Source organism: Coturnix japonica, chromosome 23 (genome assembly GCF_054131305.1).
Source record: "Coturnix japonica strain WE chromosome 23, WE-NBRP24, whole genome shotgun sequence".
NCBI lineage: Eukaryota > Metazoa > Chordata > Aves > Galliformes > Phasianidae > Coturnix > Coturnix japonica.
In genome coordinates, this window is record NC_140685.1 from 6,795,277 (window position 1) to 6,816,959 (window position 21,683).

Below are 21,683 nucleotides of genomic sequence, written 5' to 3' on the forward strand. Positions count from 1 at the left end.
CCCTCGAGACCTTCAGATATCAGCATTCTCCAGGGATAACGTCAAGGAGGATTTGGAGGATATTTGGAGGATAACGTCAAGGCAAAGCCTCCTTGTCCTAAGAATTCTTCTAGTTTAGGTTGAGAAGGACAGGGAGACTGAAATACGTAAAATAAAAGAAAGGTAAAAGAAGAGATGAGACAAAGTTGGATCACTAAATACTACCTGGTTCCTGTAGTTCTGGGAAGCAAAGTCTGTCCCTCTGAGATTTGCTGTTCATTCTTCTCTCACCTCAGGATTCAGTTTAACATGAAATCCCACAGTTTAGAGGGTATTATTTTATTTGGTTGGTTGTTCATTACAAGAAAGACATGGGTTATATATATATATATATATAGTATTTTTTTGTAAGTTCCTGCTCTGAAGAACCAGGTAACACCAGGAAATGGTACAAACACTGCAGATATAGGATTCCCAACTTCTTGTAACAACAACAAGGATCTGCCATGGGGGCAGAGAATTTAAGAAGACATCACACGGAAGTGTAAGTCTGTATCACTTCCCATCATGTTCCTTCTGACTGGGAAGTTATTTCCATGCCAATAATACCGTTTTAAGCTGATCCTATTAATGTTAATGGAGCTCCCTCTCGTGGGTTAAGCACAGCCCTCACTCAGCAGGTCCATTCCTACAAGTGTTTCTGCAGGCTCCAACTTGCTAATAACGATAGGGGGGAAAAAAAACACATTGATTTGTATTTAATGCTTCCCTACTGACCATTTTACATGGTGTATTACAGTGTGAATTTAGTCCAGCCTCCCACAGATCTCTTTTAGGGAAATGCTTTTACTGATTCCTGCCATTTGGAAAGTGGCATTTATTGAAGACAAAGGAAATACTCCAGTTTTCCAAGGACTTGCTCTGCCACGTATCATGACTCAAGCAGAGACACACAACACTTTGCATGGAGTAACACTGCACCATACTCATCAGAAACCTGTTTTGCTCAGAGGTGGAGAATGTAAGACATCTTCTTTCCCTCTGCCTGGGCCTCCTCCTCCTGAATTGCTCTGTGCCAAATGCTACAAGTACACTCAGCGGTGCCACATGTTGTGCAAGCCACACGGGAGATAAACAAAATTCATAGGATGCTTTGGGGTGGAGTTAAGTTTTCCATCTCTGATTCTTTCTCTTATGACAGAAAAGGCACGTCATGTTTTAAAGATGAATCCAATTATATTGCAATGAACTGCATGCCCACAGCGTGAATCCTGTTCTATGCTACTGAAAGTGAGTTCTGTTCACAAGTGGAGTAAAGTTCTGATCTAAGAATGGAGCAGGAAGCATTTGTAGCAGTATGATGGTATTCTGTGAGCCAACAGCAGACTGCTTTAAAATGAGCAATATAGAATCCTTACCCGGATTCATGATCTGAGAGGGCATTGAGCAACACGAGGCCATTGCTCCTTGCGTGCCCTTACAAACAGCAAGGTTCGTGCAAACTGCTGTTCAGTGACACTTGGGGAAGCCAGCATGCCAAGCTCTGGTTGAACACTTGGTGGCAGCAAGGGACCGGCTCTGCAGGGCTGGGAGAGAGCACGGGCTAGCCCTGTCCTCAAGCAGGAGGACGCGTGCCTTTCTGAAGGAGAAAATAAGTTGTCCTATTTACATAAGAGATCATGGAGCAAAGATGTCCTGTTCTGTGACTCTGCAGAATGGAATCCCAGCAATGTCCTCGCCGTGCCCCAGCTCCAAAGCCTGGTTGCTTTCCTCCAGCGTTGCTCTACCGGTGCTTGTTAAGCTGGCCGCGACTCCTCAGGTTGTGCTGTCTTCAGACACTCCTGAGCAGCCTCAGCATTGTAAACTCAGCTCTTGGACAGTCTTAATGAATCCTCGCACTTTCTCCATATTAAGGACTTAAACTGTGAAAAGACTGAGCCAGATAATCCATGAGGGTTTAAGAAGTGTTCTCAGAGACCTTCCTGTCTTGAAGCACAAGGCTGGATCACCTGCATGGTCTCCTTTGCACAAGGGCTGCCATATTATTATTTCTCAAGTGCAAAAATCATCATTGTGAAAATACAAGTCGATGATAAAGTATTGCCCCAGTCCCAGTGGTACAGAGGAGTCCCTGCCAGGCTGGAGGAAGGGTGTAGTAACCAGCAGGGAAACCACGAGACCATCACACGGGGCAGGGCAGGGCCTGACACTGAAGCTGGAAAAGAACAAAGTACCTCCACCCTATAGAAAAAAAAAAAGGAAGAAAAAATAGGAAAAAGGGGGGAAAATCAGCAAGGGAAGGTCACGAGCTCAGCTCTGAGGCAGGTGCTCAAATCCCCAGAGCAATGCTGTCTCATCCGCATTTCCTCTTGGATAGCCCAGATAGGGCCAGGTAGTGACTGTGGGATGCTCCTCTGGAGGAACAATGCCAGGAGGTGACACCTCAGAACAAAGCACAGTGACAACCAGGTTCACAACTTCCACTTTTCTTTTCTAAGAGATTCCAGCCGAAGGCTGCTTTCTTTTTGATATCCAGGAATGACAATTCATGCAAAATACTTTGTTGCTTCTAACTTATCTTATAGTCCAGAGGGACTTAGATACAATTCTTTCCAAAAGTCACCAATTGCATTACATTATGCTCCTGGTAATCCATGGGTGATTCCAGCTAGCTAAGAACCAGTCTGTTCCTCCAGAAAGCCAGCCAACGTGATGGCAGTACTGTAGGAACATGGAGGATCCTGTTCTCAAGGGCTTCATGCCACTTCTTATTTCTTTATTTGCTTGCTCACATCCGTGTGTTACAGACTTACCTGTGCTATCACAACCAGAACTGATGAGTTTGGGCAGAGATTTTTGGAGAAGACAGGTTAGGAAGTAAAGGAATGGTTCCCATCAGCAATTTATAACTCCCCTCACTCACCCCATCAGCAGTACCCTCCCAACCTAGTTCAGCCTGGAGAGGACATGAGGCCACAGCAAACAGAGCAGAAGTCTGTTGTGGGATCGAGGTCTCCATGTCGTGTTCCACATCCCCATCATCCAGCAGCATTTTTAGCAGCCCTATAAAACCTAAGCCCGTCTTCTGCCTGCCCTTCATAATGACACAACATCCTTAAGCCCAAGCTCCATGCCCCTCTCAGCTGCCATTTAAGACAGCCTGAAGCAGCCCTGGCAAAAGGTCACTGGATAAATATGTTTTTCTATGCTGTTTCCAGGACACCTTTTGAAGTCAGAGCTTTGGCATGTGCTCCACGCTCCTGAAGGAGTTGGGTTACTTAGCTGGGCTGAAATGGAGCACCACGACCTCAGCTCCTCGTTGTCCCGTGATAAGCAGGACAGGTGGCAAAGGACAGGAGGTACGAGTGCAAATCAGGCAACACAGAGCATGTCTAACACATTTCACAGCCTGCTTGATTAAGGTTAATGAGTACCTGCCTGTTTCCTATCAGGAATCTCCAGCCACAAAAATACCAAAGCCCCCCTTTACTTCTCATAATAAGGGTTGGCTGGCTGCCACCTGAGGGAGATGTCAGTAGTTCAGTCAACGAGGAAGACAGACCTGCACACCACCCAGTTACCTAATGGAAATGAGCAAACAAGAAACTGATCTCTGATTAATACACTCATTAGCTCACAGAAAGGACAGCCAAGAGCCAGACACATTGAAATTTTGTCCGAACACCATCTGTGCGTTTGCCTGACTTCCTCCAACTGGGATAATCATTTGGGAGGTGCCAGTTAAATGCACACCATCACTCAGTACAAGCAGTGATGTTGGCTGCTTCGTCCCTATCTTCACAAGGCATAAAACAGGACTGTCTCAGGTGAGACAGGCTCATCTTAGCACCTGGGATAAACACCCCATGGCACAAGCTTCTTTTCCTCGTTGGTTTCTAGCAATCTGGGAAGTCACAAGGTTATTTCAGATTTACCATGCTAAGATAAAACTAAGGATACCAATAGCAATGTAATTTAACCGATCATTCCCAAGCAAATACAGTGCAAGTATCAAAAACTTGGGATTTAAAAGCTTTGTTTATGGGAAAATTTCAGGCACAACATCTGTTAGTTATGGGTAAGCACATCCCCTCACATGTATTTCCATTTAGGGCCATAGAAAGATCTATCTGAAATCAAAAAGCCAAATTTAGCTATAGCTGAATAAAAGAGCCAGCTAATATTTTGCGTATTTATAGAAGAAAATAGGGAAATGAGGGTAAAGATTGTTCCAGATGAAAACAAACAGGGAAACAACAGCAGTATATCTGAACTAAGTCACTTCGTCCCTATACCGTCCCATTATTTTTATGTTATTGTGGTTTAACGAGGCCTATGGCTTATTGTACAGTAGTAAAGAGGTGCTATTTATACATATATATTTTTTTTTCCTCACGTTGTGTGGTCAATCACAGTTTATTGCACTAGAAAGCTCATGAAAGAGGCCATTATTTGATACCCAACAGCAGCTAGATACTTTCCCAGGCCTCCAACAAAACAGGTTCCTAAGAGAGAAGGTGATTTTGTGCATGGGCAGACCATTTCTGCAAGGCTTGTGTGGTTAACACTCATAGCACTCTTCACATACAACACCTACCTATGGAACAGTCCACAGCCCCAACCCAGTGACTCCCTAAAGCCTCTCATAGCTTCTACACTGCCCAGATCTGATCAGTCATAGACCCCTTCCAAAGAGAGGCTTGTTCACTTACTTCTTCTATTATGGAACAAGAATAACATCAGCACAGTTGGCCTACTATCAAGCAGAGAAAACAGTACAAATTATCTCCTACAGGTAAGAATTAATGAGATAATGAATGAATTAGAACTGCATCTAATCAGGCAAAATAAAATCCATTCATGTGTTGCTGGTAGGGCCAAACATATCCCTCAATCCCAGACAACTCTTTATTCCTTTGAAGTTCAGGTATAAAGCTCAGTATCTTTGGACTATGCCCAACGCTCCCTGCAATGAACTGATCTGTGGAATATCTGGGTTTTGCTTGGCGTTGGCTGTGAGATAAGAGTTCTTGTTTCCTGTGGTTTTGCTGGGTGTTAAGGAGAAAAAAAAGCCAAGTGCTTTCAGGCTTTCATGCAATTGGGTCCTCATGGTTTAGGCCCTCATAAAAGATGTTCTTTTTCAGCTTTGTAAACACTCCGCTCTCAGCCTTTTATTGTTCTGCAGAAAGAGAAATGTGCCATGAAGTGCACGTAGGCAGGGTATCAATTTCCTTGTATTGATTTTTGAATAAAAGAATTGTCCATTTAATATTTCTGTTTGATTACTTTATTAAATGTATTGATTTGCAGCACAAGCCTAGAGAAGAAATAGGATGCCCATGACTCATTGCTATTCTTCAGCAAGAATCCCTTTTAGATAATACATTATGATAAGATTTACAGGCGTAATTAAGACTAATTTATTCCTACTCCTACAGTGGATTACATTTAAAACTTGCAAGTGTTTTAATCCTTTCTTGATAAAGCAACTCTTTACTGTCTGGAATATGGCTGTGTTGTAAATCACGGTGTGAACACATCTGTTCTGCTAAGGTTATACTATAAATGACAGGAAGAGGTTACTGCTGAGTAACAGGTTAACATCTTGTAGAATACATATACTAGGGTGGGATATGGAAGTGAAAACATTCATGCAACCAAATCAACATAAACTCATTTTGAAGAGAGTATCAGTATCATTAAATCTAGTCTGTAAGATTCTAAGTAGAGAATTGAATGTCTTGGAGACTGAGTGCTGGGGTTTGGACCCTAAATCATTTTGCCTTCCCATAATTTCTGCCTTATTGCACATCCCCATGCAGGGGCAAGTGTAGAAGCACCCAGATGTTTCCTCTGTGAACAAATAGGCACAGATGGGACAAAACTCTTCCAGTCCTCTGTTCCAACACTATTCATGAAAAACTGAAGTGGAGATTGAGTTACACCTACACCTATTTTTACTGAGCACAGGAAGGGGTTAATTATAAAATCAAATGCTTCAGATGAAGGGTTTATCAGCAAGACAAGATTTATGCAGCATCATTCACAGCTGTGTGCATCTCTGAGCAGTGAGGTATTCCAGTTGTTTTAGGTGCCACCAGGAGCCACACAAGATGCTGCTCTCTTTCATGGCCTTCAGTGGAGCAGGTTGCTCAGGTTTATTAAGATACTTGGCTGTTTACAGAACCCTCAATGGGAAAAAAAAAAAGGGAAAAAAAAAGAAATCAAGTGAAGCATCTTTAGCTTGAACATTACATTTCCCAGTGATGTCTGTGCTGGGCACGTCACTGCAGGCTGAGCACCATGCTGCTGATCAAATCCTCTGGACTCTTCTGCACTTGCAGAGCTCAGTTAAAAAAGCCACTTCTAAGTACACAAGAGCACTGACACACAGAGCAGGAGCAGCTGCTGTGAGTTCCAGGTGCTTGCTGAGACCGGAGCCATGACAAAGGTGACTCATTTTCCACAAAAGCCCTATAATTTCTAGGGAGTGATCTATTCACTTGCCTTTCATACAACTTGCAGACAATTTGTGTCCTGTCTATTTTTACTCCATTTGGTGTTTTTTTTTCCCATCTGTCCCTAACCCAGGACCCAATCTAAGAATAGAAAAGGAGCTGGTGTCCTCTAACAGGGGAGAAGGATCCTGACAAATGTTTCCATAGCTGTAGTAAAACAGTATGCAACCATCAGCTATGGAAGTTATTCACAACAAACTGACTGATTTATTCTTTATTTATCCTGAATACATGCTGCATATACATAGGGAAACATTTGTTTTAGATCTACTGACCACATCATAAGGGATGGAAAGCTCTTGCCAGAAAGAATTGGTCTGAGGGATCCTTTTTCTGTAAGTTTCCATTTCCCAGGTGGAAATGGAACCAAAGAGGTTGGAAGGGACCTCCAGAGCTCCTCCAGTCCAACCCCAGCAGAGCAGAGCCCTACTGTACATTGTAATGGAAGACACCCTGGTGTGTTTTGGTTACCTCTAAAGAAGGAGATTCCACCACCTCTCTGGGCAGCCAGGGCTTAATCGGTTTATCCTCATGTTTATAAGGAATGAGGGTGATCCATGGTTTTGGAGCATAGAGCAATAGATGGATACTCTGTTTTGCCAGTCAGAAATGTTTTCCAATTATGAATCAAGGAATAACCAACAAACAGCTGATGCCAGCAGCCTGGGGATGGATGTGATACTGGGGGGGGTAGTTGGCCTGAACCCCAACTCACCAAGCTCCCCCCCCAAGGTCAGCAGTCCTGCAGCAGAGCACTGAGGCAGCCCATGGGGTGCAGCAATGAAAGCTGAACAGCTGCTGCCTATGCTGTGGATAAACAAAGATTTAATTCTGCACTAATGTTTAAACCAGCATCTTTAGAGTGAACATATGTTTATACTCATTATGCATATGTTTATTAGAGCTGGTCATAATGTTTTGACAGAAAAGCCCAATGAGAAAATGCAGTTTTCTCAAAACTGAAATGTTTTGCTGGATTGTTTCAGTGTCTTCTTCTCAGTAACAGTAAAATATTTAACTTCAAGGCAGTAAACATTTCGCTTTAATTTTCCTATCACAGTTGAATATTAATACGCAGTAAAATGCTTCCTCACGATGGAAGCAAAACACTCCAGTGTTTCTGGTTAAGCACTTCTAGAATCTTCTTCAGAGATTCTTTTTGAGCATCTCATCTTCAAGCTGTCTCCAAACTCAGTGGGTCCCCTCAGGGGGAGGAGTAGCAGTGCAGTCTCTACCTGCTGAGCACACAATCACCCCTTGAAACGAAGCTTGGAATAACCTGCTCTGCTTGAGTTAAAGCTTTTGCTAATCCCCATCATTTTACATAGGCATCCCTTACCCTGAATTCTGTTTTTAAAAGGCAGCTTTTAACTATAAACCTATCGATTTAAATTGAAGCCAAAACAAAAAAGACACGCAGCCACCAACAGGTGACACACACATTTCTGGCCACTGCAGTTTTTTGAGTGAAAACCTAAAATATGAACCAAGAGGCTCAGAAACCAGAAGTTAAACGAAAGTGGACCAAACAGATCGCTTCTGAAAAGCCTCGTGCTTTCCCTAAGTCAGCCTTGTGGTTTTAATTGGCTCTGACCAAGTATTTGCAAGGATCAGAGGCTGACAGTATTATAACCTTCCTTCTGTTTCCCCCCTAGGAGAAATCAGGATGGATTTCAGGATGGAACAAAGGAGAAGTAGAGAGAAGAAGCTCCCAGCCCTTAACACGAGGCACTTAGAAAACAATAGAGCAGAACAACTCATCCATTGCTCTGCTCCCCAAAGAACAAAAGATGAACCAAGCAAGGAGCAGAAAAGCCTTCAATAGTGCTTCCCCACACCTGATTGGACACTCACAAGTGGTTGCAATGAGGATGCTAATGACACCCAGCTGGCGGGGCTGTCTCGCGGCGGTACCGAAGCAGATGGGGCAGTTTTCCTTCTAGAACTTTCTGCTGGAGGTCTGGAGCTGCTGCGCAGTGGGATGAGAAGACGGCTCAAAGTAAGTTTTTATGGGTTTTATTAATTACTAAAGTTTTTTGATTGAGTTTTTTGCACTGTATTTTGGAATGCGTTCGATTTTCCTTTGTTGTTTTTTGGTTCGTTTACATGAATTTCGCTTATATTTTGCTTAGTGCGGAAGTTGATTTGAAGCAGCGTGGTTTTGTCAGTGTGGTTTGTGATGCTGTAAAGAAATAGGTTGATGTTGAAAGTGATGCTTCTATTTGAGGGTAGTTTTTGTTACGCATTTTGTGCCTTCATGTGGGTAGGGTCGGCTGCAGATTGGAATTGTTGTTACCACTTTTTGCTCTGGATTGGAGTTTATTGCTGAAAAGAAGCTGGTTTCTTTTTCTGTGGACTTTCTGAGGATGAACTGAGGTGTTTATGGAGTTCATGAGGTCGGTTCTTGTTGGTTGAATTCTGTATGTAAGCCATGGATTTTTGGAGATGTGTTGTTTGAGGAAGGCTTTTAGAGTGGGAAATGTGATAAAACAGGTGTATAAGCTGCGGAGCGGGATAAAGGATGCAATGTTACAGTCTGGAAATTAGAATTGATTTATCAGAGTTAACAGCAATAAGGTGATCTAAAGTTGATGGAGTTGTGAGAGCTGTTACTTGATTGTACTGCTTTAAATTGATTGATGATGAGTTTTGTGTATTAAATTGTATTTTAAACTGTTCTGTGTATTAAACTGTATTAAACTGTATTAAACTGTGCTGTGGGAGCTCCTGGATCTGCCATGTGCTGCTGTGGGGACACCTGGATCCGCTTTCTTAAAGGTAAGTTGCTTTCTATGTATTAATTGCTGGAGAATGCTCAATGCTCTGATGTATTTGATGTTTTTCTTTTGTTGAAGGTGCATAAGTTGAGAGTCACAATGTGTGAAAGAGATGTTAAGTTTAGGTGTATATATATGGGAACATTCCTTTTTCTATAGTGACTGTGATATTAGGACATGTGGTTGTGTATCTGCTTCGCGCTGTTGATAGTGGTCAACTTGAAGGACAGTTCTGGGTTCCTGTTTCTCCTTTTTTAATCTTTAGGCATATGGATAGTGTGATGAAGGCATGAGAAATGTGATAATTGGTGAGAAAAATGTTAAAATACTGAGTTATTATATTGCAATACGTTCTGCAATCAGGAAAGGTTTTCTGCAGGTTTCTGCTAGCTTCTGGTGTAATCTTTTTGAGGAGGATTTATTATTCTGTACTGTTTGGGAGAAGAAAATGCTCTGTCAGGAGAGTGTATGTCGTAAATGGTTGGCTACAGTATATTGAATGACAGAGCAATTTGAAGAAGTTAATTAAAATTGAGTACTGATGGCATGGGGAATCCATCTCCACTGTTGTGCAGTTCAATTTGGTAATGGTCCTGGCAATCACAACGTGTTTAATACCCAGACTGAATCCTTGGTGAGGGATCATTTAACTGTCATAATCCTTAGAGGTTTGAGGTTTGCTCTTATTAGAGGTGTTCTCTGCTGTTATTGATAAAAACAATGTATCTGTGCAAATAACCTCTAGTTCACCCCATTCCCAACCACCTGTTTTAGAAAGCTTTGGTGTTTTTTGAGCCTATGCAGGCTATGCCAGGATGATAAGAACTGAATGTTCCTGGAACGCTACTGGTCCTTACTGTGGTTTTGTCCTGGCCACCTGAATAAGGATTGGATACGCTTTGAAAAGTGATTGAAAAGTGATGTAGAAATGCTGTAGAATGACTAAAGCTTCATATAAACTGCAGAAAGGTTGAATGAATGTGAGTGATCATCAGTCTGGCTTTCTTACAGCTGCATAAAAATGGTTACAGTGGTTTTCATCCTCTATGATGCACAGACTTCAGCTTGGTGTGAGAAAGGTTGAAGAGCTCAGTCTCAGGTTTTAATATCTATGTTTTATCAGCATATGGCTGCTTATTTCTGATCCTCTTGTTTTAGTCTGATGAACTGTGACCGAGTGTGGTAGATGGTGGAAGGGCTGTGTTTAAGGCTATTCTCACTCAGTGTGGTGTTAATAGATTTTGCTGATTATCTCTTGAGAAGTGGAATTTAAAGGACTGCTACTTTGAACCTTCACAGAACAACCAATGATGCCCAGCGTTTTGAAGACTGTTGTTGGTTTGCCTCTAATAGTGAGCTATTGATAACTGTTGCAGTGTCCTTTAGAACTGATGTACCATCCTGGTCATAAGAGCAAATTTAGAGCCTTTCCTTAAGGTGAAGGAAACACTGCCGAAAACAAGAACATCTCTCTATTACACTAAAAAATGAATAGGCTCTTCTGAAAAGAGCAGGATAAAGGAATTAAAAAAGAGCTTATCTTGCTTCCACCTATTTCATGGACTTATTTTAATCATTTGACACAAAATAGATCCGCTTTGAGTGTATGGACTTGAGGATGATTCATCTAAACTTATTTGAGCATGAAGGACGCAATGTTTTGTGTGGAGAATGTGGGTAAATCTCAGATCTGGCTCAATCAGTTGGTCCAAGTAAGTGACTTACAGCTACAGAAGGTCTGGCTTTCCCCTCTGTGTTCCCATTACTACTCACAGAGGCGCACTGGGTTTATCCTTTGAGCTTTTATAAGTCCGTGGGTTTAATTTTAGAGAATATATACTCTGTTTTGAGATGCCTAGATCTGTACTAAGAGTACAGCGTGCACCATGGTAACTCACTGTACGGTAGTAACAGCATTTAGTAACAAAGGCATAAAGAGCCACAAGCTGTAGCAGTAAGTTAAGGTATTAGCATTAAAAACGTAGGTCCTCTGCTATTGATACTCAGATCAAACAAGCTTTAACTGATTTTCAGCAATCTGAAATCATTTTAAACTATTCCTTTTCCAAAAGTTATCTTCCTTTAGAAGTATGAGAACAGTCATATGCTTCTGCTTTACTGCTATGGTCTGTCTAAAGCTGAGAGGGAAGTAAGAACGTGAGCGCTTGTAGCTGGAAACATGAATGGGGACATAACAACCTTTTGTGACCTGTGCTCTCCTCAGATTTGCTCGGTTTAACTCGGCTCATTATTTTCATACATCGCACTGTGTAGAGAAATAGAACCAAGGTCACACTTCAGTGGAGGTTACATCTATTTTTACAGAGCACAGATGGCAGAGCCCCCCTCTCAGTGCTCTTCTCCCCTTGTGTGAGTTCAGGATGTGTTTGGAGTACATCCAAGCAGTGCACGATGCTGGTGAGCACGCTGTGTGTTCTGCACACCATGCAGGACAGCGGGTGACGGACTGGGAAGTGAGATCCTTTGGCTCTGGGGACTTCAGTCACCTGCTGTCAAACAAATGCTGTGCTTGTTTGTACACACTTCCAGGTGTTCATGAGGAAGCATTGTTAAAAGTTATTAGCTCTTCACTACCACCCATTTAAATTGCAATGGCAGCTCCAGAACTTCATGTGCCTTGAATTTAAAATCACTTCCTAGAATCCACACTAAGTACTTCCAAGCCCAATGATTACATGCATTAGTTGTGCAGTTCTGGTTAGTTCTGCTGCTTTCCTGCTTCTGGAATCTACAGAAATCAATCCATTCTTTCCTGGTCATACTTATCCCTTAAAGCTGCTGCGTAAACTACTTTGGATATGGTGCTATCGGTTTTGTCGCATTGGTTCTGATGGGTATTTGGATAATGTAATACCACTATTAAGGAGGTGGGCTTTTCTTCAACCCTTCACAGGTTTATCTTCTGCCTGCTCAAGAAAAGGTGTTAAATGTGAATTGCTTTCTGGAGCACTGTAAGAGAACACCCTGTACAGTTTGCTGGTGTATTTAAAGAGCTCTCCATGCTCAAGAGTGTACGTGGTGCTTGCCAGTGATTAGAGGCATATAGTGTTACAGGCAGGATTTCACTGAAGGAGATTTTACAGCAGGAGAAAGGAAAACTTTCATCCTTCTAATATGGGGAAACACTGCTTACTTTCATTAAAACATTTCTATTTTAAATGGTGTGTTTCACTTGTTATAATTAATGCAAGACACCTGAAGAGTATTTCAGATTCTGTTCTGACTTGTGCAGTCAGCTCCTTCAATTCCTAGCATATTTATGCTCTTTTCGGAGCTGGATGGCACTAGATAGCAATTCTGTGTCAGTTTGTACTACTAGGAGCTGTGGTAAGTGCAGCATAAAGATACTGCAGAGCAAAAACTTCTTTAAAGAAGGCCAAGGCAGGAATATAATGGTGGGCAGCACAGAAGCAATTGATCTACTTTAAAGGTATGGAAATGGAAAGGAAAATGTTTGAAGTTTGGAAGAAAAAACTATAATTTAACCACTCCTCCCCTGTTCTCTCCTTAACCAACTGGTTGTTCATCCTCATCCTGACATGACTGCAAATTCCTCCTGGGGAAGCCTGGAGGAGTTCTCTTTGTGTGGAAGGATGACAGGGAAGAATGCAGAAATCTGATGGAGAGTTGATGGCAATGCATTCTGTTACCACTGCAGGAGGGGGGGAGTGGGCAATGATGATGGCTGTTATCCTGAGAGAACTGCTCCAAAATGCAGCTAAGCACCTCATAAAACCTCTTATTTTTTTCTGATGTCTGTTCTCTACCTACTATAAAATGGATAGATCGATTGAAGAGTTCCTCAGGTAGTACTGGGCTCAGTGCTGTTGAATCCTGCCAAAAATACTGCATCGAGAAGGTTTGTATTAAGCACAGCCTCAAAGCATTTCTTCTAAGGTAGAGGCAGAGCAGGGCTTTCAGCTTAACGCTGGCATTGCATGTGTCTGCAAAGCTGTATTTCAGCTCTGTTTCAAGTGATATATAGGGCAAGTCATTCCTTCACCCAGTAAATAGCTGCTGTGTGCAGGGTACCTTTTGAAAATGATTTTTCTTCAGTAGATCAGAAGAGGTCAGCCTGGGACTAAGGGAGTTTGCAGTGTTATGCTGAGTGTGTTTTCAGCCTGAGTAGCTGGGACTTGGTTGTGGCCAGGAAGCGAGTTGACCCCTTGTGAAGGCAGTGCAAAATACATGGGGCTGCTCTTCTGAGATCTGAAATGCAAGGATAGAGTGAACCAGAGTGTTACAGTTTGGGGGGTGATGTGGCTGCCGCTTGAAAAAGACTCAGCGGAGAAGCATGAGCTTCATTCCTGCAGCAGCACTCACTCAAGCACGAGACATAAACAGAACTAACTTCACCAAAGCCAAAAAGAAATCAAATTAATGTGATGTTAATCAGAATTTCTGCTTTCCATGTGTCCCATCTTGCTTGGCACTGAGTTATTTTGTAGTGGGAGAGTCTAGTGAAACATTTTGTGTAGGCTTTGCTGTTTGGAGTCCTGGCAGGGGTTAAAAGCTCTTTTATATTGAGTTCAACTGTCCTCAAAGAACAAGCCTGAAATACTCTTTGAGTGTAAAAAGTGGTAGGCTTGGTTTGTTTCCATTCCTGTGCAGGGCAAAAATTTATGCAATAGGAACCTTCACCTCACACTCAATGACCAGATTGTGAGTACCTTCCAATATGGATTCATATCTAATATTAGTTGTGGAATAAGTGGTTGCTGACCCTTCCTCCAAGTGTCACTTAAATTGTAAAAATGCCTTCCTTGAAATATTCTCACCATTTTCACAACTTTCAAGTATAAGATCACTTGGACACCTTGTGCTGCAGACAAGTGTCTCACTGTGTATTTCAGTGGAAAAATGCCTTTGTTTCATAAAGGTCTAAATTTGTTGGACTGAAGAAATAAAGGAGTCTTCCAGTGAGCCCTTTCCAGCAGTGACAGCACTGTGGAGCTGGTTACTTTCTTTAAACATCTGGATCTGAACTTTAGACCTCATTAGTAATAACTCCATCTAAACTGCATTATGAGTTCTGAGCAGGGAGGATTTATCTTGCTTTAGTGCAAATAAAAGAGGAGGCTATTTCTACTCAAGAGTTAATGAACCAGTAAAACATCCTTAAAACCAATATAACTGATTCTTCTCTACTCTGCTGTTAGCTTTGGCTGGTGATACATTCCAGCTGTGGAGGAGGTTGAGCTGTAGCCTAGTTTGATTTCATAGTGCTCTTCCTACTCTATCTCATGTGAAAGGCCAGCAGGAGAGAGACTGAAGTCCATTACTTATGGGGAAAATGGTAAGGCATGTTTATGCAAATTAGTCTTTGTCAGCTGCTAACAGCCTGAAGCACGGTAGCTTGTGGAGGTGGGAGTGAGCTTAGGGATTCCTGTGCCTGGTGCTGCATGGATAAGATGCCGCCCTACTCTGCTGCCATTGGAAGTGAAAGAGTAAGGCTCAGTTGGCAGAAGCTTTCTGGGCAAATAGACCTTGATCATGATGAAAGATGCCTTCTAGAAGCAATAGTGGTTGCAAATTGGCTTGTTTGACCTGCCACTCCTCCCTCTCCCCCCCCTTTCTTGCCTTGTTTCTGCAAGGAGTTGTGCTGGCTGGGGGGGAGGTTAGCAGAATGGTTGCTCTGCAGCCATCAGTCATCTAGATGAATAAAGAGTAGTGACTTAAGCAAATAATGGGAACACTGTAACTATTATATAACAGTGCATCTGAATGTTGAATTTCTTTTCTGTCACAACATGACCTGGGTTCTCTGTGCATGTATACAAAGTGATGTTCACCTTTCATTCTCCCTCAAATGTAATTTGGGCCTCTGAGACATTCCTATGTGAATTCTGTCACCTGTGCCGGCTGGCAGAACATGACTTGGCTGTCATTGCTTAAGGAGGCTTTGAGCTTTAGAGTATCTTTCATCTGAGCTCTCCAATCGCACTGTGAAGATGATAGAAAGCCTTGTGACACCAGGCACTGTTTAGCATGTAGCTGTTGCCAAAGGTCACAAGGAGAACTGGGGTATGAGTCTCATGTTTGGTAGCAACAGCCATCATTAACATGTGAAGAGATGTTATTCTATAAGCCAATAAAAATGGCCTTTTTAAAGTAAAGACTTGACAGCTTGATTTCCTGCTCTTCTTACCACTGTAATCCCTAGCTGGGGATGTTTCCTTAGCACAGTGATCTATGGAAATGCCATGCTTTCCATACCCTTCTGTGGTTTGGTTATTTACAGATTACCCTGCCCTGCATTTAGGCCAGATGATGCTGTGGGAAAGACATCAGTCACTGTGGGGGTACCTACAATGGTGTTCAAAGAAACACCAGGGCTGCACAATGTGTTTTCATGGACTGGATGAGTGTTATGGAAAAACAGATTCAGAACTTCTACAGAGCTGTTGTATAAATGGAGGGGGTGGTAAAACTGCAAGCTCCTGACTGCAGGGCTTTGCTTGAGGGCTAGGCTGGAAAATGATGAACATTCCCCCTCCAAGCAGAGATAGCTGTAATAATAACATAGGCAGCGAAGGTTGAGTTTGGCAAACTGAACTGGTATTTAATATAAATGTTTTCTTCTTTCAGTATCTTTGTTCCAAAGGACTGAACAAAGTGTCCATTAATTTAATATTTTTTGCATATATTTTTGCTTCAATTCCATTTTTTTTTCCTCTCATATTCTGATAAAAGCCAGATTCCATGTTACATTATGAACACAGATTTTGTAGCCAGCAGCTATATGGAAAAATCAATAATTTCCAGTTCACTCCCAGGTGTTTCTGTTAACTGGGAGGGCAGGCTTTGTTGGCCAGGAATGTATTACGCTGCCTGCTGATTAGAGTGGACCAGGGCAAAATGGCTTTACACCACTGCAGGTATAAGAAAGCTGTGTTCATTGGGGTTTTGTGTTATGCAAGTTGAACCCCAGTTAAATCAAAGATGAGCACAAATGGGGAGTGCAAGAGATGCTACTTCAGGGCTAATTGTAGTATGTGGATCTAATGAACTTGTTACACACCTGTAGCAAATCTATGCCAATCCACTCAAATGCTTTGTCAGTGAATAATAGCCCAACCTAAATTGGTGCTCATTGCTCAGCTACTTGTCTGTGGCTGAGCCTTGTAATGGAAACTGCATGAAATGTATTGACTGGAGAATCAACATGAAGTGAGATAAAGCTGTGTAACAGACAAAGCCAAAAACAGTATAGAAATGAGTCTGTTTAAAGCTTTCAAATAAAAAAGTCTCTGATTTAAAAAAAAAAGAAATCTTTGGCAGTTGTGTAGAAGTGATAATGCGCGTCTGTGTTACAATTGCAGATTGCATTTTGGACTGAGTTGGGATGCTTCTCTAAATCTGAGCCAAAGGCTGTGCATAGTTAGATTTAAAATAGACACGAGCCTGAAAGCTTCTAGAAGTCTCTTTTGCTGCATGCTGTCACATCTTGGAAAGCATGCCAGTTACTTAGTTAATTAGGAGACTGCAAATTAAATGTTTGCTAAGTGAAATTGAAGACAGTTGTAGTAGCAAGTTGCCCGGAGTTGTCATCATTGGGATAATTTGGGTTATGATGCATCAGCACAGGGCTAGATATAGAAAGCTTATGTTTTGTGGGGATGGAAAACTATTAGTCTTATTGCTCTTTCCCAAAAGATTCCTCCAACTGCCAATGTTATTGTTAGGATCCCATCAGCTCTGGAGTGGTTACTAAAGTCCTATCTGAAATGACTGTGGGTCTGAAGTTTGTAGGATGTAGTCCTCTTACAGCAGAGCTATTGTATGTGTGCTGAAGTCACACTGCTCCTGTGAGGTGCTGCTGAGTGTAAGTGCCCTCAATGCAAGACCACATTTTAATGACTGTTGGGCTTTAAATGAAGCAAGAACTGAGGATGTAAACTCTTTCTGGATCAAATGAGATTTTAAATAACTTCTAAAAACTAAAAGGGAAGTGTTAATTGCTTGAAACTGTGCCTAACGTATGGACCAGTTTATGTTGTTTTAATTCCAGCAGCCTTGAATGCAGAGAGACATTTGTGGCATGAACATGAGGACTGTAAGCTTAGATCTAGGCTGCGGACTAGATTATATTTGCAAAGCTGTTTGTTTCTGCTGCAGCAAATGGGATCAGAATGCAGCCAAGTCACTGAGATTGATAGGCTGGTGGAGATTTGTGCTTCCAGCCCTTCAGAGTTGGTCTCATCAACACAGAATGTACAGTATCTCCACAAGTGAATGTAATTCATGGCGCATTCTGGATTTAAGGTCTGAGCTAATGACTTGTTCTGATGCTGCATTCTTGCTGGGCTTAGTTCTGAACACCCTGGTGCTTTTTCAGTTTTGAATAAATCAGATGGAATGGACTAGAAATGGAGAAAAGTTTGAAGGGGAGAAGAGAGCAAAAGAGCTCCATCCTGCAGATCTTAACATCTGTTGGCAGTGCTTAAAAGCAGCTTCAGCATTGCCTTGGGGGAACTTGGAAACAAGTCCTCATCCCTTCAGCTGTAGCAGTGTGCTCTGGAAAGGAGATGCTGGTGTTGAGCAGGGCTAAAAAATCTCAGTTTGCCTGTGGTTGGTTCCATATATCTCAACATACGCTCCTGTGCGTGGTCACAGCAGCTCATAGCAAATGGGGCTGTGTGGGTTCATTGCAGTAGGAGAAGGTAAGAAAAAAACAGGCAGCAGTTTCCTAAGCAGAGAGCACTGGGAGGTGCCAATATGTTCCCCTGCCTACTTTAAATTCTTTTATTACAGATTCTCTCCCCTGCAATATTCCTGCTGTTCCTGTGTAAAGCAGACCTGTTCTGTTCATAACTATTGCAACTTCCTTTGCAAAGCCATGCTTGAAGACATTGATCAGACAGCATTTTGTAGGTACTATTCCAAACCTTTAAGCATTTTCCAAATGTAGAATGGGAGATGATTGAAATTACCTGCAGATAGGGCAGGATGCTTTGACATTCTATGTTTTTTAGCTTATTGAAATGAATGAATGGTGACTTGAATGTGGTCATTTTCTCTTTCAGAAAGAATTTTCATATTTAAAGGTATTTTTAATCTGCCAGAGGATCCATAGTATTGAATTAGGAACTGAAGCCATACGAATTGAAGTTAGAGACTGGGCACAATTTTAATGCAGTTTATTGATTATATTCTGGAACAAATTGCCAAGGGCAATGAAGATACTTAAAGGGTGGGAATCTATTACCCCAGGAGGAGGATCTGCGTTAGCCAAACAGCAGCTCATGCTCAGTTAACCCAAGTATATTATTCAGTGCAATAAATGATTGATTGAAATTCAGTCCTCTGGTACATATTAGAGAATTTAATTTGATCTTCTATGCTTTGCTGAATGTAACTCCTATGGCTATTACAAAGTGAACATTACCTGAGCCAACACTGGCAGATGTGCTTTGAAATGTCTGTGTGTTTCTCCCCTTGTCCCGCTTCCCTTATGTTGAATGTTCTGTTTTTTCACTTGTGTGTAGCATGTATGTAAATATTCACAAGTGAAGGAGACTTTTCTCAGTACCTCAATATCTGACCAAACATGACACTGGAACTGGTTGTGCAGAAGATAAATATCTTTGAGAAGTAGGGTTTAGAAGGACGAGGGTCAGATCACAGAAGGCAGTGTTCTGCTGGGTACTCAAATACAGATGTGGTAGATGTAATAAGGCTACTGAGTTATATTAGCTGCACTGCAGCTCTTCCCTATGATGCTGTGGGAAAGGATTAGTACTTTAATAATGACTTTGTGAGGCAACTTAATTTTCCTTCATCCCCAAGACTGAATGCTGTCATTAATTTTAGTAACTAATGTCCCTGTGTCTACTTTGAAAAAAAGGATTGCAGAGCATTTATCAGGGATACCTGCAGATTCTTACATAGCTAATGTTTTGGGTTAAATTCCTTGTCTTTAGGTCAGTGTGACAATGTGAAAGATGATGTGGTATCTGAGGTAGATGATTGCCTTGTTGGCTCCTTCTGCAGGGGTAAATTCTGCTATATTTCATGAAAACACTTGGTGCCACCTTTATAATCCATGATCTCAGTAGATGAGCATTTCAGGGTGAGATGAACTCTTTTTTTCCCCTGAAACATCAGAGTTCATGAAGTCAAAATGCTTTCTCCTCTTTGCTCTGCCATCAAAATGAATTCTCCATTGAACTAAGAGAAAGTTTAATGTGCTCTGATGTCATGTATTAAAACTGCTCTGTTGTGGATGAGATCCTGTCTGCAAAATACAGTATAAGGGATAGGACTGTGCACTGTGTTGCATGCTGAGTACTTCTTCCTCACAAAGTGAGACTTCAGCTGAGCCTTGGTTAAGAAAAGATCTGAAATCAAGCTGGCAGCAAATCAAGCAACCCCTCTAATCCAGCAGAGCACCCCATCATGCCTGACCATTAATCTGTTACAACTCCTTTGGAATGGAAAGTGAGGAGGGATGCTACAAGAGGCACATCCTATTGAACTGTCAGTACTGTTGTGATTAAGCAACCTGCTGTCCCACTGCAGTGGGAGCCCAGTGAATGCTTTGGTGTCTGTGGCCAATGAGCACCCAATGTCACTGCTCCCATCAATGCTGCCTTCATTCTAGGAAGGGATTTGAGTGCATTTCATGCTTTTCTTGCTGAAGATATATGCTGTCCTTAAATAATAGCCTGACAGAGGGCAAAGATTGTTCATGTCTCCAGTAGCCACTGCTGCTCTGTGCTGTACTTGAATAAGGTGTAAGCCTCATATTCTCATTGCAGATCACAAAACTGTTATTTGGAAGGGACAGCTGCAGCTATCAAGTCCAAATTATTATTATTTTTAAATTGGGGCTTGTTACTGTACAGGAACAGGAATGGGAGGGGGAACGGTTTTTATAGAAAGGAAGATGGGGAAGTTCCAGGGCATCAAGAAAGCTGAAAGCCCCAGATGTCAGTAAGCAGATGTTCTGCATTGGTGAGCTGCTGCCAGGCAAAGGCCGTGATCCTTTATTAATGATTGAAATTTCCTATGGATTGCCTGTTTGCTGAGTCTGTTCATTTAAAGGGTTCACTTGGTGATCCTTCTGCCCTCTTCAGGTTGGCCTTGCTGCTTTTTGAATTAAGCACAGGGTAACACCTGCAAGCTCTGTGCCCTTGGTCTGCAGACTGCTCTGCTCCAGGGCAGTGGTGGTTCCAATGTCCCTCTTTGGTTGGAGAAGGAAAGAAGCAGAACTGTTCCAATGGTCTTCCACTTCTATTTTCCCAGGAATTAAGCTGAGGTCTCTTATCCCAAATTATTTCTAAGTCATCTCCTGAGCCTGGATGAACCACCCTGATGGCAACATGCTAATATCTCTGATCAAAGTCAAATCTTATAATTCATTTTGTTCTAGGCTTACATAATGATTATAGCACAGATGTCCTTCTAGTTCCTTTCTGCTGTGAAGGGTTATTTGCTCTTCTTGGTCAAGCTTCAGTGGCACTGGTGTTAATTTGTGATAACAGGGAATAGGGTATTTACTGCCTCTGTTTTGTGCTGGAAATCCGGTGAGGTGTAATTTGCAATGACTGGGATTCCTGTATTTCCTGTGGTTGATTTGGCAGGAAACACCATCACTTACTGTCCGTGTTAATAACTTTTGTGAAAAACTTGAGAATGAAAGTGTGAAATCTGACTTCAGGATTAGGAAACACATTTTCTATTGCTGTGTGGTGTTCTTACCTGCAGTGCTCACTTTACTTGATTGCAGCGTACTGTGTGAGGAAGGAGGCATCCATCCATTTCAGCATCCCAAATACTTTGTCCAGGTGGAAAACTGTCAGCCAGCTCCCCAGGGTGCTGCCCCATGGCCTGCAAATGCTGCCCATCCATGTTCTGGCCTCATCATAAGAAAGAGATGCAAATGATGGATGAGGATGGAATGCCCTTTCCATTGCCATGTTCAGTCATACAGGTGAACCTTGGTGTGAACTTTGCCTCCTGTCCTAAGGCAAAACTATCATTCTCCTCAACTCTGTAAACCTTGTTCAGATCTAGTTCTGGTCCGTGCAGGTGATGAGTTCACATCTCACTCCTTGCTGCTACATCTTGTGATCCTGTTTTGTAGCTATCCATCCCCATGGCAGTTACTAGAATGCTGAGTGGCAGGGAGTGCCCTCAAGGTTCTCTAATTCTGTGGAGTTAATTGAGAAGATAATAAATTGTATCTGAAAAATGTTCACTTGGGGAATCAATGATACAATGAATCTCAGTAGGAAGGGGGGAAAGAAAATCTGTGCTGTGATGTGGGAAGCAGCAGTTGGCAGCAAAACCCTCTTGAGCAGGGGAAATGTAAATGGGAACCACGTATTAACCTAACAATACTTTCCTTTCTTGAGTGTTTCCCAGAACGTTCCCTTGGTGCCTT